Genomic DNA, 14,464 nt, shown 5'->3' with positions numbered 1-14,464 from the left:
ATTGAGAGAAGATTCACTTGGTATAGGAATGTGAAAGGTGGGGTGCAGGTGGCCAAGAAGCTTGATAGAGCAGTCATCAACTAGGACTGGCGACTAATATTTCCGGAAGCTTATACTGAGGTGCTGGCGCGCCTTCACTCTGATCATTGCCCATTATTCACTAGGTGCAAGATGGCAAAGAGGGCTACCAAGGGCCATCGTCCGTTCAGATTCCAGGTTGCGTGGATGACTCATCCTCTTTTTAGGAATGTTGTTGATACAGTTTGGAATAGAGGAGCTCCGGATGTAGTCAAATGTTTGTTGGAGGTTCAAAAAGATGCAACTAGCTTCAATAAAAAGGTTTTTGGCAATATTTTTGTTAAGAAAAGGGAGTTGGAGAGGCTTTTGAATGACGTTCAGATTACTCTGGAGAGTCGGGAGGATCAACAGCTTAGGATCAAAGAGCAAATTTTGCATCAGGAACTGAATGCTGTCCTTCTTCAAGAAGAGTTGTTGTGGTATCAAAAATCTAGAGAACAATGAGTGAGATGTGGAGACAGAAATACAAAATTTTTTCATCTGCAGACAGTTATCAGGAGAAAGAGGAACAAAATTCATGGGTTATTTTTAGAGGATGGGTCTTGGGCCACGGAGACTACGACTCTAGAAATGGCGGCAAATTCTTTCTTTCAAAAGCTCTTTTCTACAAGGGAGGATATTGACCTGGACGCCATGGGGCCTTTTCCTTGCCCGTCTCTTAGTACTGAGGCTTGTCAAAAGTTAGTGGAACCGGTGACGTCTGAAGAGGTTAAAAGAGCTGTGATGACCATGAGTTCGTTTAAAGCCCCAGGGCCAGATGGATTTCAAGCAATTTTCTACAAAGAGTTCTGGGACTTTCTTAGCAACGATGTGTGTGGACTGGTCAAGTGAGCCTTTGAGGGTGAGTTACTGAATGCGGCTATTTTCGATACTCTCATTGTTCTAATTCCTAAAGTGGAAGTTCCCTCTTCCTTACGGGAGTTTCGGCCTATTAGCTTATGTAATGTAATTTATAAAATTGTCACAAAGGTTCTAGTTAACAGGTTTAGACCTTTCTTGTCGGAGATCATTGGTCCTTTGCAAGGAGGGTTCATTCCAGGAAGAGGAACCACAGAGAATATTATCATTGCTCAGGAGATTATGCACTTCATGAGGAACACCAAGTCTCGAAAAAGGACCATGGCATTCAAGATTGATTTGGAAAAAGCTTATGACAGGGTAGACTGGCATTTTCTGGAAGCTACTTTGGTCCGGTTTGGGTTTCCAAAGGCTACCATTAATCTTATATTGAATTGTGTGACTTCCTCTTCATTGGCAGTTTTGTGGAATGGGAACAGGCTCCAAAATTTCAATCCGAAGAGAGGGTTGAGGCAAGGAGATCCTATGTCTCCTTATCTATTTGTACTCTGTATAGAAATGCTTGCCTGCTTTATCTCTCATAGAGTTTCCCAAGGTTTGTGGAACCCAGTTGCGGTTTCTAGGAATGGACCACGACTCTCTCATTTAATATTTGCAGATGATCTTTTGCTTTTCTGTAAGGCATCAAAAGCTCAAGTAATAGAGGTCATGCATTGTTTGGACTTGTTTTCTAAAGCATCAGGTTTAAAGGTAAATCTTCATAAGTCAAAGGCCTAGTGTTCCAAGAGGGTGTCGGAGAGGAGAAAAGGGGTTCTCTCAAGGGTCTCTAACATCCGGTTCTGCAATGATTTGGGTAAATACCTGGGAATTAACATCGGTCATGCCAGAGCTTCCAGGAAGACGGCTCAGGAGATTATTGAAAAAATTTTGAAGAAGCTCTCCAGTTGGAAAGGACACTTACTGAATAAGGCAGGGAGGCTTTGTCTTGTTAAATCGGTTATGGCCTCTATCCTAGTTTATGAAATGCAAATTTCTCTTCTCCCGAAATATGCATGTAATAAAATTGATTCCTTGATGAGACAATTCTTGTGGAAAGGCCAAGCGACTGGAAAAGGGCTGCCTCTGGTAAGGTAGGAGGTCGCCATAACTCCTAAAAAGGCAGGAGGATTGGGTATTAGGGATACTTCCTGTGCTAACATGGCGCTTCTGGGAAAGTTGGTATGGGATTGTCTAAATAATAGTGAGAAGTTATGGATGCAGGTTCTGAAGCATAAATATCTCAGGAATCAATCTGGTATGAACGGAAACAGTAGAAATTCTTCATCGGCTACCTGGAAGAACATTGTTAGTGCCTATGAGCATCTCAAGGAAGGGCTTCATTGGAATATTGGAGATGTCCACAAATCAGTTTGGTATGATGAGTGGACTCCTTTTGGTAAGCTTTGCAACCTTGTTCCTTATGTACATATTTCTGAATCAGATTTCATGGTGGCTGACTTGTGGAAAGGGGTGTCTTGGGAGGTTGATAGTCTTACCATGCCTATTCCGCATGAGATTAAGCAGTTTATTTGTGGTCTAAGATATCCTAGTTTGACTGAGTTGGAACCACAGTGGGAGTGGTGGCCTGCAGCAACAAAAAAGTATAGTGCAAGGGAGGGTTACAGATGGTTATTAAAGAAAACATTAAATTGGAATGCCAACAGTAATTGGAACTGGTTGTGGAACACAAACATTCCAGAGAAGTTCAAATTTACTATGTGGCTTAGCTTACATGATACTCTACCAACTGAGACCTTTCGATTCAAACGGCATTTAGCTTCTTCAGATATGTGTAAGAGATGTAACAAGGCGTAGGAGACTATGGAGCATTGCCTTAGAGACTGTGAACGATCGAAGGCAATCTGGTATATGTTGGATCCTAGTATCCTGGACTCGACGGCTGGTACTGCTCTTGAAGAGTGGTTTCGGAAGGCCTTGGCTAACAATGAGGCGTCCTTTGGTGCAGGACTTTGGTGGGTATGGAGACATATGTGCAATGACATATTCAACACTGACAACCCTTGGACAGACCATAAGGTTGTTGCCTTGGCCAGAATTACCGCCAAGGACTTACAGGTTTACAGGAATCGAAGCAATGCCTTTAGGTCTCTCCGAAATTGCCTGTGTTGGGAACCACCGGTAGGCAATAGTTTTAAAGTTAATTGTGATGCAAGCTTGCATATGGATTCAAATTTAGCGGGATTTGGGTGTATTATTAGAGATTCTAAGGGAGATTGGATCTCGGGCTGCTCTGGAAGCATTCCCCCTTGGTCTATAATCAGATGTAAATTATTTGCTGCTTGGAGGGGGCTGGTTTTAGCTTGAGATTGCGGTTTGAGGAATATTATATGTGAAACGGATTGTCTTGACATTCTGCCCATCATGCATGAGCTTACAAGTGGGTATTCATCTGAAGTAACAGATTTGGTTCACAAGATTCAGGAGTTTTTATCTCGTCCTTGGCTTGTTCACGTTGAATGGGTGTCCCGAGAAGCAAATAGAGCTGCAGATTGGATGGCTAAATATGGTGCCAAGAGTAACTCTAATCATGTTATTTGGTCTGAGCCTGGTGTTGATCTCCAACGAATCATTCGCTCGAATTTAGGATAGTTTTTGCTTTGTTTCTTTCCTTGTTTAAACACCAAAAAAAAAATGCTCATAATTTTGATAGTTTGATCGGTTGCTTAAATTTTAAATATGACAAATTTTATTTAACACAATTTTATTTCAAACTCTAGAATCTGTACACATTTTTTCACGGTAATAAAACATTGATAGGGAGAATCCGCTAATTACCCATGTGAAAGTCTTATTAAATTTTTTGGTTAAATAAAATCTTTAATATCTGCAAATATAAGAAAAATATTATTAAAATTTTTTTTATACATATTATGAATTTCACTGAAAATACTTTATATACACCACACTGTATGTTAATTAGAAACGGACCTACATTTAATAAGGTTATTATTATTGATAATATAAATTATAAAATTTAATACACATTTAAATGAATAATTAGATCATTGCATAAAAGGAAAACAATATCATCACAAAATCATTTATTCTAAAAATTTAAAATAATAATATATTTAAATAGTTATATATATAATATGTTGTTATCTCATATAAGAAATTAAGTGTTCATTTGATTTGTATTTTTTAAATATTTTCTATATGAAAAAATAAAAAAGATAAAAATAAAAAATAAAAATAGTTATTTTTATTATTTTTTATCTTTTCTTTTCACTAAAATCCTGAATAAAAAAACAGGACACATACATTACACCGTTATTAATAATATAACAAATTTTAATTATTATTCTTATAACATTCTAGCAAAGATTATTCTCTCAGTGTATTGGAATATGCTTTGTGCACTAATTAAAAGAATAACTTAAAAATTTTATTGTGTTCTAATAATAGAAAGCTGTGTAAATGTAGAATGGGTAGTTAATGCTATTTTTTTATGATAATTTAATCTTTGATAACTAGTCTTATTAGATTGATTAACTTTATTATAATTTACTACGACAGAGGCAAAGAGTAGCAGCGGGTAAATAGCACCGTGCTCATAATCGCCACAAATTGGAAGGATTGCGACAGAGGTGAGCAGCGGTCTGGTAGAAGGCACAAAATGGCCCTCGATAGCGGCTGGGCAGTGAAAACCGCTACGAAATTGTGTTACAACACACTCTTCATAAGTTCTATCATCTGAGACTAATTTGTTCTAAGTAAGAATATATAAATTAGTCCATGGAGGGAGAATACAAGAATAATATTCATGTCTCTGTTGAGCCTAATGTATTCAAGCAAAATAAATTAAGATCAGTGGTTAAAGAAGTGAGAAAGCAAATATGTCTGGCAGGACCTTTAATTATGGTGAATCTTCTTAATTTCGCCATTGAACTTATTTCCATAATGTTTGTGGGTCATGTCAGCAAGTTGGCTCTCTCCAGCATTTCCATGGCCACCTCCTTTTCTTTTGTCACTGGCATTAGTTTAGTGGTCAGTTCCTTTTATATTTCTTAACACTCTTTTTATGGTTTCACTAATCAGATTTTTCTCCTCTTTTTTTCTTTATAATTTGAATTTATTAAAAAATATCAAATAAATATAATCCGAACTGAACTATCCTTATATTTTATTCGTTGTTAGTTATGAAAATATTTCAACACCAACCCGATTACTCCCTTCCATGGCATGGAAACTAGAAGCGATTACTAATTCATTGTCAACTGTTTCTATTGAATCGACTAACCTTGTGTTCAACTCCTTGTTGGTTTCATATAATGATGGGAATGGCAAGGGCCTTGGATACCTTTTGTGGCCAATCATATGGAGCAGGACAGTATGGCATGTTAGGCATACACGTTCAGAAAGCCATGCTTAATAAAATATCTTAATGGTGACGCTAAAATATTTTAATTTTAATACAAAAATTTCTTAATTTTGCTATTGAAATTTTTTGAAGATTCTGAATTTGATGACCGTTTTTATACTTAATAGTTGAATTTTTAACTAATAAAATTTAATTAATTATTTCTTAAAATAATTAAACTGTCATTTATTTCATTTTGGTTTGTTTTTTTCTTTGAAAAAAATTACATAAAATTAAAATTGCTGAGACTGAAAATTAATGTATTATGTTTAAATATATGCTAACGCTCTTTTTAATTCGTGTTTTTTTTTGTAATTATCAGTATAAAAATAATTGAAATCAAATTAGTAAGAGAAAATTTCCCAATAATAGTAATGCTTTATTTTTTTTATTTATTTATTTTTTTTAATTTTATTTGTCACAACTCTTTCACTTTATTAGTATTCTTAAAAACTAATTTTCTTTTTTATTATGCAATTTCAATCTAAATATTGTGATTTCATTTCAATATTATATTTAAAATAGACTATTATTGATATTTATATTTTTATAGGAACTAAAACAAATAAAACTCTCAAACTTAAATTCCGCACAAAAAATACAACAAAATACTAAATAAAAATATTTCTACAAATATAATTGGATCAAAAGAATAACAGTTTTTAAATATTATAAAATTCAATAATTACAGAAAATTTTTTATTTAACAATAATAAAAAAACATCCAAAAGAAATTCAAATTTTAAAACACAATATGTATATATAATTTTAATTTAATTCGAGTCTTAATCCTATCTTTGATAAAAAAAAAAAAGAAAGTAGATTTTGAAAAAAAAATTTAAATAGGGGATTAACCTAATGTCATCCTTAGCCACTATTTTTTATGCCTCTATAAAACTCAACAAAATATAAACCTAATCTATTGTGTTACAACACACTCTTCATAAGTTCTATCATCTGAAACTAATTTGTTCTTCTTTATAAACTTCTTCATTCCACAACTTATGTAAGAATATATAAATTAGTCCATGGAAGGAGAATACAAGAATAATACCCGTGTCTCTGTTGAGTCTAATGTATCCAAGCAAAATAAGTTAAGATTAGTGGTTAAAGAAGTGAGAAAGCAAATATGTCTGGCAGGACCTTTAATTATGGTGAATCTTCTTAATTTTGCCATTGAGCTTATTTCCATAATGTTTGTGGGTCAAGTCAGCGAGTTGGCTCTCTCTAGCGTTTCCATGGCTACCTCCTTTTCTTCTGTCACTGGCATTGGTTTAGTGGTCAGTTCCTTTTATATCTCTTAACACTCTTTTTACGGTTTCACTAATCAGATTTTTCTCCTCTTCTTTTTCTTTGTAATTTGAATTTATTAAAAAATATCAAATAAATACAATCTGAACTGAACCATCCCAATATTTTGTTCGGTGTTAGTTAAGAAAATATTTCAACACCAAACCCAATTACTCCCCTCAATGGCATGGAAACTAGAACCGATTACTAATTATTGGCAACTGTTTCTATTGAATCGACTAACCTTGTGTTCAACTCCTTGTTGGTTTCATATAATGACAGATGGAAATGGCAATTGCCTTGGATACCTTTTGTGGCCAATCATATGAAGCAGGACAGCATGGCATGTTAGGTGTACACATTTAAAAAGCCATGCTTAATAAAATTTCTTAATGATGATGCTAAAATATTTTAATTTTAATACAAAAATTTCTTAATTTTGCTTTTGAAATTTTTTAAGATTCTAAATTTGATGACCGTTTTTATACTTAATAGTTGAATTTTTAATTAATAAAATTTAATTAATGCTTTCTTAAAATAATTGAATTGTCATTTATTTTATTTTGTTTTGTTTATTTCTTTGAAAAAAATTACATAAAATTAAAATTGCTGGAACTGAAAATTAATGTATTATGTTTAAATATATGCTAACGTGCTTCTTAATTCGTTTTTTTTTTGTAATTATTAGTGTAAAAATAATTGAAATCAAATTAGTAAGAGAAAATTTGCCAATAATAGTAATGCTTTACTTTTTCTATTTATCTTTTTTTTAATTTTATTTGTCACAACTCTTTTACTTTATTAGTATTCTTAAAAACTAATTTTCTCTTTTATTATGCAATTTCAATCTAAATATTGTGATTTCATTTCAATATTATATTTAAAATAGACTATTAGTGATATTTATACTTTCATAGGTACTAAAACACATAAAATTCTCGAACTTTAAATTTTTGCACAAAAAATTCAACAAAATACTAAATAAAAATATTTCTACAAATATAATTGGGTCAAAGGTTAAAATTTTTTAAATATTATAAAATTCAATAATTACAAAAAAAATTTTATTTAACAATAATAAAAAAAATCCAAATGAAATTCAAATTTTAAAACACCATATATATATAATTTTAATTTAATTCGAGTCTCAATCCTATCTTTGATAAAACAAAAGAGAGAGTAGATTTTGAAAAAAAATTATTTCAAACAGGGGATTAATCTAATGTCATCCTTAGCCACCATTTTTTATGCCTCCATAATACTCAACTAAATATAAATCTAATCTACTATGTTACAATACACTCTTCATAAGTTCTATCATCTGAGACTAACTTGTTCTTTCTTATAAACTTTTTCATTCAACAACTTATGTAAGAATATATAAATTAGTCCATGGAGGGAGAATACAAGAATAATACCGGTGTCTCTGTTGATCTAATGTATCCAAGCAAAATAAGTTAAGATCAGTGGTAAAAGAAGTGAGAAAACAAATATGTCTGGCAGGACTTTTAATTATGGTGAATCTTCTTAATTTCGCCATTGAGCTTATTTCCATAATGTTTGTGGGTCATGTCAGCGAGTTGGCTCTCTCCGGCGTTTTCATGGCCACCTTCTTTTCTTCTGTCACTGACTTTGGTTTAGTGGTTAGTTCCTTTTATTTCTCTTAATATTCTTTATACGGTTTCACTAATCGGATTTTTCTCCACTTCTTTTCCTTAATAATTTGAATTTATTAAAAATATCAAATAAATATAATCCGAAGTGAACCATCCAATATTTTTCTCAGTGTTAGTTTTAAAAATATTTCAACACCAAACCCTATTACTCCCCTCCATGGCATAGAAACTAGAAGCGATTACTAATTCATTGCCAACTGTTTCTATTGAATCGACTAACCTTGTGTTCAATTCTTTGTTGGTTTCATATAATGACAGATGGGAATGGCAAGTGGCTTGGATACCTTTTATGGCCAATCGTATAGAGCAGGATAGCATGGCATGTTAGGCTTACACGTTCAGAAAGCCATGCTTAATAAAATTTTTTAATGGTGAGGCTAAAATATTTTAATTTTAATACAAAAATTTCTTAATTTTGCTATTAAAATTTTTTAAGATTCTGAATTTAATAACCTTGTTATACTTAATAGTTAAATTTTTAATTAATAAAATTTAATTAATGCTTTCTTAAAATAATTGAATTGTCAATTATTTCATTTTGGGTTGTTTATTTCTTTGAAAAAAATTACATAAAATCAAAATTGCTGAGACTGAAAATTAATGTATCATGTTTAAATATATGCTAATGTGCTTCTTAATTCGTTTTTTTTTGTAATTATCAGTGTAAAAACAATTGAAATTAAATTAGTAAGAGAAAATTTGCCAATAATAGTAATGCTTTATTTTTTTATTTATCTTTTTTTTTAAGTTTATTTGTCACAACTCTTTCACTTTATTTGTATTCTTAAAAACTAATTTTCTTTTTTATTATGCAATTTCAATCTAAATATTGTGATTTCATTTCAATATTATATTTAAAACAGACTATTATTGATATTTATACTTTTATAGGCACTAAAACACATAAAACCCTCGAACTTTAAATTCCATACAAAAAATTCAATAAAATACTAAATAAAAATATTTCTATAAATATAATTGGGTCAAAAGAATAAAATTTTTTAAATATTATAAAATTTAATAATTACAAAATTTTTTTATTTAACAATAATAAATAAAACATCCAAATGAAATTGAAATTTTAAAACACAATATGTAAATATAATTTTAATTTAATTCGAGCCTCAATCCTATCTTTGATAAAAAAAGAGTAGATTTTGAAAAAAAATTATTTTAAATAAGGAATTAACCTAATGTCATCCTTAGCCACTATTTTTTATGCCTCCATAAAACTCAACTAAATATAAACCTAATCTATTGTGTTACAACACACTCTTCATAAGTTCTATCATCTGAGACTAACTTATTCTTCCTTATAAACTTCTTAATTTCACAAATTATGCAAAAATATATAAATTAGTCCATGGAGGGAGAATACATGAATAATACCCATGTCTCTATTGAGCCTAATATATCCAAGTAAAATAAATTAAGATCGATGGTTAAAGAAGTGAGAAAGCAAATATGTTTGGCAGAACCTTTAATCATGGTGAATCTTCTTAATTTCGCCATTGAGCTTATTTCCATAATGTTTGTGGGTCATGCCAGCGAGTTGGCTCTCTCTGGAGTTTCCATGACCAACTCCTTTTCTTCTGTCACTGGCATTGGTTTAGTGGTCAGTTCCTTTTATATCTCTTAAAACTCTTTTTACGGTTTCACTAATCGAATTTTTCTCCTCTTCTTTTCCTTTATAATTTGAATTTATTAAAAAATATCAAATAAATATAATTCGAACTGAACCATCCCAATATTTTGTTTGGTGATAGTCATGAAAATATTTTAACACCAAACCCGATTACTCCCCTCCATGGCATGAAAACTACAAGCGATTACTAATTCATTGCCAACTGTTTCTATTGAATCGACTAACCTTGTGTTCAACTCCTTGTTGGTTTCATATAATAACAGATGGGAATGGCAGGTGCCTTGGATACCTTTTATGACCAATCATATGGAGTAGGACAGCATGGCATGTTAGGCGTACACGTTCAGTAAGCCATGCTTAATAAAATTTCTTAATGGTGACGCTAAAATATTTTAATTTTAATACAAAAATTTTTTAATTTTGCTATTGAAAATTTTTAAGATTCTGAATTTGATGAGCATTTTTATACTTAATAGTTGAATTTTTAATTAATAAAATTTAATTAATACTTTCTTAAAATAATTGAATTGTCATTTATTTCATTTTGTTTTGTTTATTTCTTTTAAAAAAATTACATAAAATTAAAATTACTGAGACTGAAAATTAATGTATTATATTTAAATATATGCTAACGTGCTTTTTAATTCGTTTTTTTTTTTGTAATTATCAGTGTAAAAATAATTGAAATTAAATTAGTAAAAAAAAATTTTCCAATAATAGTAATGCTTTATTTTTTTCTATTTATCTTTTTTTTTTAATTTTATTTGTCACAACTCTTTCACTTTATTAGTATTCTTAAAAACTAATTTTCTTTCTTATTATGCAATTTCAATCTAAATATTGTGATTACATTTTAATATTATATTTAAAATAGACTATTATTGATATTTATACTTTTATAGACACTAAAACACATAAAACTCTCGAACTTTAAAATCCGCACAAAAAATTTAACAAAATACTAAATAAAAACATTTCTACAAATATAATTGGGATAAAAGAATAAAATTTTTTAAATATTATAAAATTCAATAATTACAAAAACTTTTTTATTTAACAATAATAAAAAAAACATCCAAATGAAATTTAAATTTTAAAACACAATATGTATATATAATTTTAATTTAATTCGAGTCTCAATCCTATCTTTGATAAAAAAAAAAAAAAAAAAAGAGAGTAGATTTTAAAAAAAAATTATTTCAAACAGGGGATTAACCTAATGTCATTCTTAGCTACTATTTTTTATGCCTCCATAAAACTCAACTAAATATAAACTTAATCTATTGTGTTACAACACACTCTTCATAAGCTCTATCATCTGAGACTAACTTGTTCTTCTTTATAAACTTCTTAATTTCACAACCTATGTAAGAATATATAAATTAGTCCATGGAGGGAGAATACAAGACTAGTACCCGTGTCTCTGTTGAGCCTAATGTATCCAAGAAATATAAGTTAAGATCAGTGGTTAAAGAAGTGAGAAAGCAAATATGTCTGGCAGTATCTTTAATTATGGTGAATCTTCTTAATTTCGCCATTGAGCTTATTTCCATAATGTTTATGGATCATGTCAGTGAGTTGGCTCTCTCCGGCGTTTCCATGGCCAAAAAATATGGAGAAAATAGTTAAGGCTTCAGAGTTATCTATTCTTCCGATTAACTTTTCTTACTAACTATTTTAATTATGTAGGATTTAATTTATGGCAAACTATATGTGACTAGACCCTAATTCCTTAGACCTTCCTAGTCTCCTCTAAAATTTATCAACAGCCAATTCTTTGGTCAATTAATTCCAATTAGAGGGTGATGATCAAATTCCAGTTTGTATGCTACAAAAACTCTAATTACCCAAAAATAAAGGGATTATATGTCACGTATCCCGTTAAATCCAGATAATTAAAATTTAGGAGAATATGTTTTCAAACTGTTGTTCAAGTAAAGAGCTTTTCCAAGTTTTACAAGAACTCAAGTAAAAAGAGGGTCCTACTTCCGTTCCACCCAAATTCATAAAATAAAAAGCAAAAATAATTCTTAAATTATAAATCCATACATGAATTAAAATAGAAAAAAGTAATTAAATTAATCCATAGAAATAGACCGAGCTCCTAACCTTAACAATGGATGATTAGTTGCTCATGATTGAGAGGGAAAATAAGGATTCGGATAAAATATACTGAGTTTCTTAGCATTGGTTTAGTAGTCAGTTCCTTTTATATCTGTTAACACTCTTTTTACGATTTCACTAATCGGATTTTTCTCCTCTTCTTTTCCTTTATAATTTGAATTTATTAAAAAATATCAAATAAATGTAATCCAAACTGAACCATCCCAATATTTTGTTCGGTGTTAGTTATGAAAATATTTCAACACCAAATCCGATTACTCCCCTCCATGGCATGGAAACTAGAATCGATTACTAATTCATTGCCAACTGTTTCTATTGAATCGACTAACTTTGTGTTCAACTTCTTGTTGGACGGGCTGCAGGGTGTTGTTTCAGGAATTGTAGGATGCAGTTGGCAAAAAATGGGTACTTTTATTAACTTAGGGTCATATTATGTAGTTGGAGTTTCGTCAGCTATTGTGTTAGCTTTCGCCTTACATCTTGAAGTAAAGGTATATAAATACCAAATTGAAATCTATTGTTTTTATCTGTGGACGGTCTTAATTATTTTAGATTGAGATATGCCCGATACACAAAAAAGTAAATTAATTATATTATATAGTGTGTTTTAATAAGTATTATATTATTTAAAAATTAATTAAATAATATATAAATTAATGTTAAATTTAAATTATTTTATATTAAAAATATTTTATAGAATATTTATTTAATAATTTGTATATAATTTTTTATAATTATTCAATTAAAATATAATATAAATTAAAATATAATTTATTATTTAAAAAATTTGAATATCTATTTTAAAAAAAAAGACATAGACTTTTATATTAGAGTTATGCAAAATTATATCTTCATTTGTTGCTTTTATTTTTATATTTATTTTAGTTATCATACTTTGTCTTTTTATATGGTGTTTTTTGAGTTGTAAATAATTAAAAAATATTTTAAAAATAAATGAGAATAAAAATACCAAAAGTATAAATTAGTTTTATAATTATGATAGATTTGAATATACCTATTAAAAAGATGTGTCAAATTTAAACTTATTTGGGTTTAAAAAAATGAACGAGAATAAAAAATATTTAAAATATAAATATAAAATTATAAATTAATTTTATAATCATAATATATTTAAATGTATTTAGTAAGAAAATACGACAAATTTAAATTTATTTGAAAAAAATTTTACTAATTAATACGAGAGATTAAGAAAGAAAGAGTAGCATAGTCTTATAGTATGCATAAAAAGATTAAATAATGTAATAGTTAGACTATTAATATGTTTAAGTTGTCAAATTTTAATATTTGTAACTAAAAGTTTTTATAATTATTATTATAATATTTTTAATATATTTATTGTGTTTTATTAATATTTTATGTTTTAATTAAATAATTGTAGTTAAGATTTTTTTAATTTTTTCTTAAAAGATAATTAGTTAATTTTTAGGTAAGTAAAATTACTAATATAAAATTATTAAAAAATATAATTTAAATATAATATAAAAAATTTAAATATCAAATTTTATATAATAAAAATAAATATTCTGCGGGGACTTTGGCTTGGAATTATATGTGCCCTTGTCATTCAAGTACTTGGTCTGATGATCATAACTGTTCGGATTGATTGGAAGAAAGAAGTGTCTACTCTTTTGTCTTTTTAGTTTTTCTTTCAAATTTTAGTTTTGCGTATTAATTACTGAAATGGTTAAATTTGTTTCTTTTTTGTAGGCAAGGATAACTAGCGAAAGAGTTAATAATTTAGGACAGACAAATATTGAAAGAGTTAATAATTCATTTAACTAAAAGTTTGAGTTTATAGTATGTTACTTTTTTTTTTTAGTTTTTTCATGTAAGTAATTTTGTGTAAGTGATAATTTTGAACATACATTTATTTATCTATTTATATAAAAATTGAGTTTAAAGCATATTATTTTTTTTATTTATATAAGGAGAGATTCAAACTCTCGACATTTGTTTAAGTAAATTAGTGATCTAACTATTAGATTAATACAACTTGATTGCAATATAAAAATAATAAAATTCACATAAAAAAACAAAAATTTTTATCATGTTAGTCAATTAAATTTAATATCTATTATTACTCAATTAAATTAAAAAACAACGGTTATATATAATTAACTTTTACATAAAATTATAATAATAACAATTTTTTAGTTACAAATACTCAAAATATATATTATTAGACCTACTTAATCATATTATTAATTTTTTTTAGAAAAGGGGGTTAATGTGAATACCCCAAACAGAACAAATAAAACAAGGCTAATCAGCTCTTCTTAGGTTTGGTTTGATAAAATTTTTTGAAGAGGTGGTTGTGTTTTTTAAAAACTCAAGTTTTTCATTTTATATTTGGTAAATAAAAAAGATCATATGCTTGTGTTTGCAGATTTTAAAAGATTAAGATATTTTGAA

The 14,464-nt window shown here is 29.0% G+C and overlaps 1 pseudogene; it reads left to right on the top strand.

Moving 5' to 3' along the window:
• The window catches only part of LOC112740649 (protein DETOXIFICATION 16-like), a 39,557-nt pseudogene extending 25,435 nt beyond the window's left edge, over positions 1–14,122 (top strand).
• The last annotated feature ends 342 nt before the right edge of the window (positions 14,123–14,464 follow it).

Source organism: Arachis hypogaea, chromosome 14, assembly GCF_003086295.3.
Source record: "Arachis hypogaea cultivar Tifrunner chromosome 14, arahy.Tifrunner.gnm2.J5K5, whole genome shotgun sequence".
Taxonomy (NCBI): Eukaryota; Viridiplantae; Streptophyta; class Magnoliopsida; order Fabales; family Fabaceae; genus Arachis; species Arachis hypogaea.
This window is presented reverse-complemented; position numbering and strand designations above follow the sequence as displayed.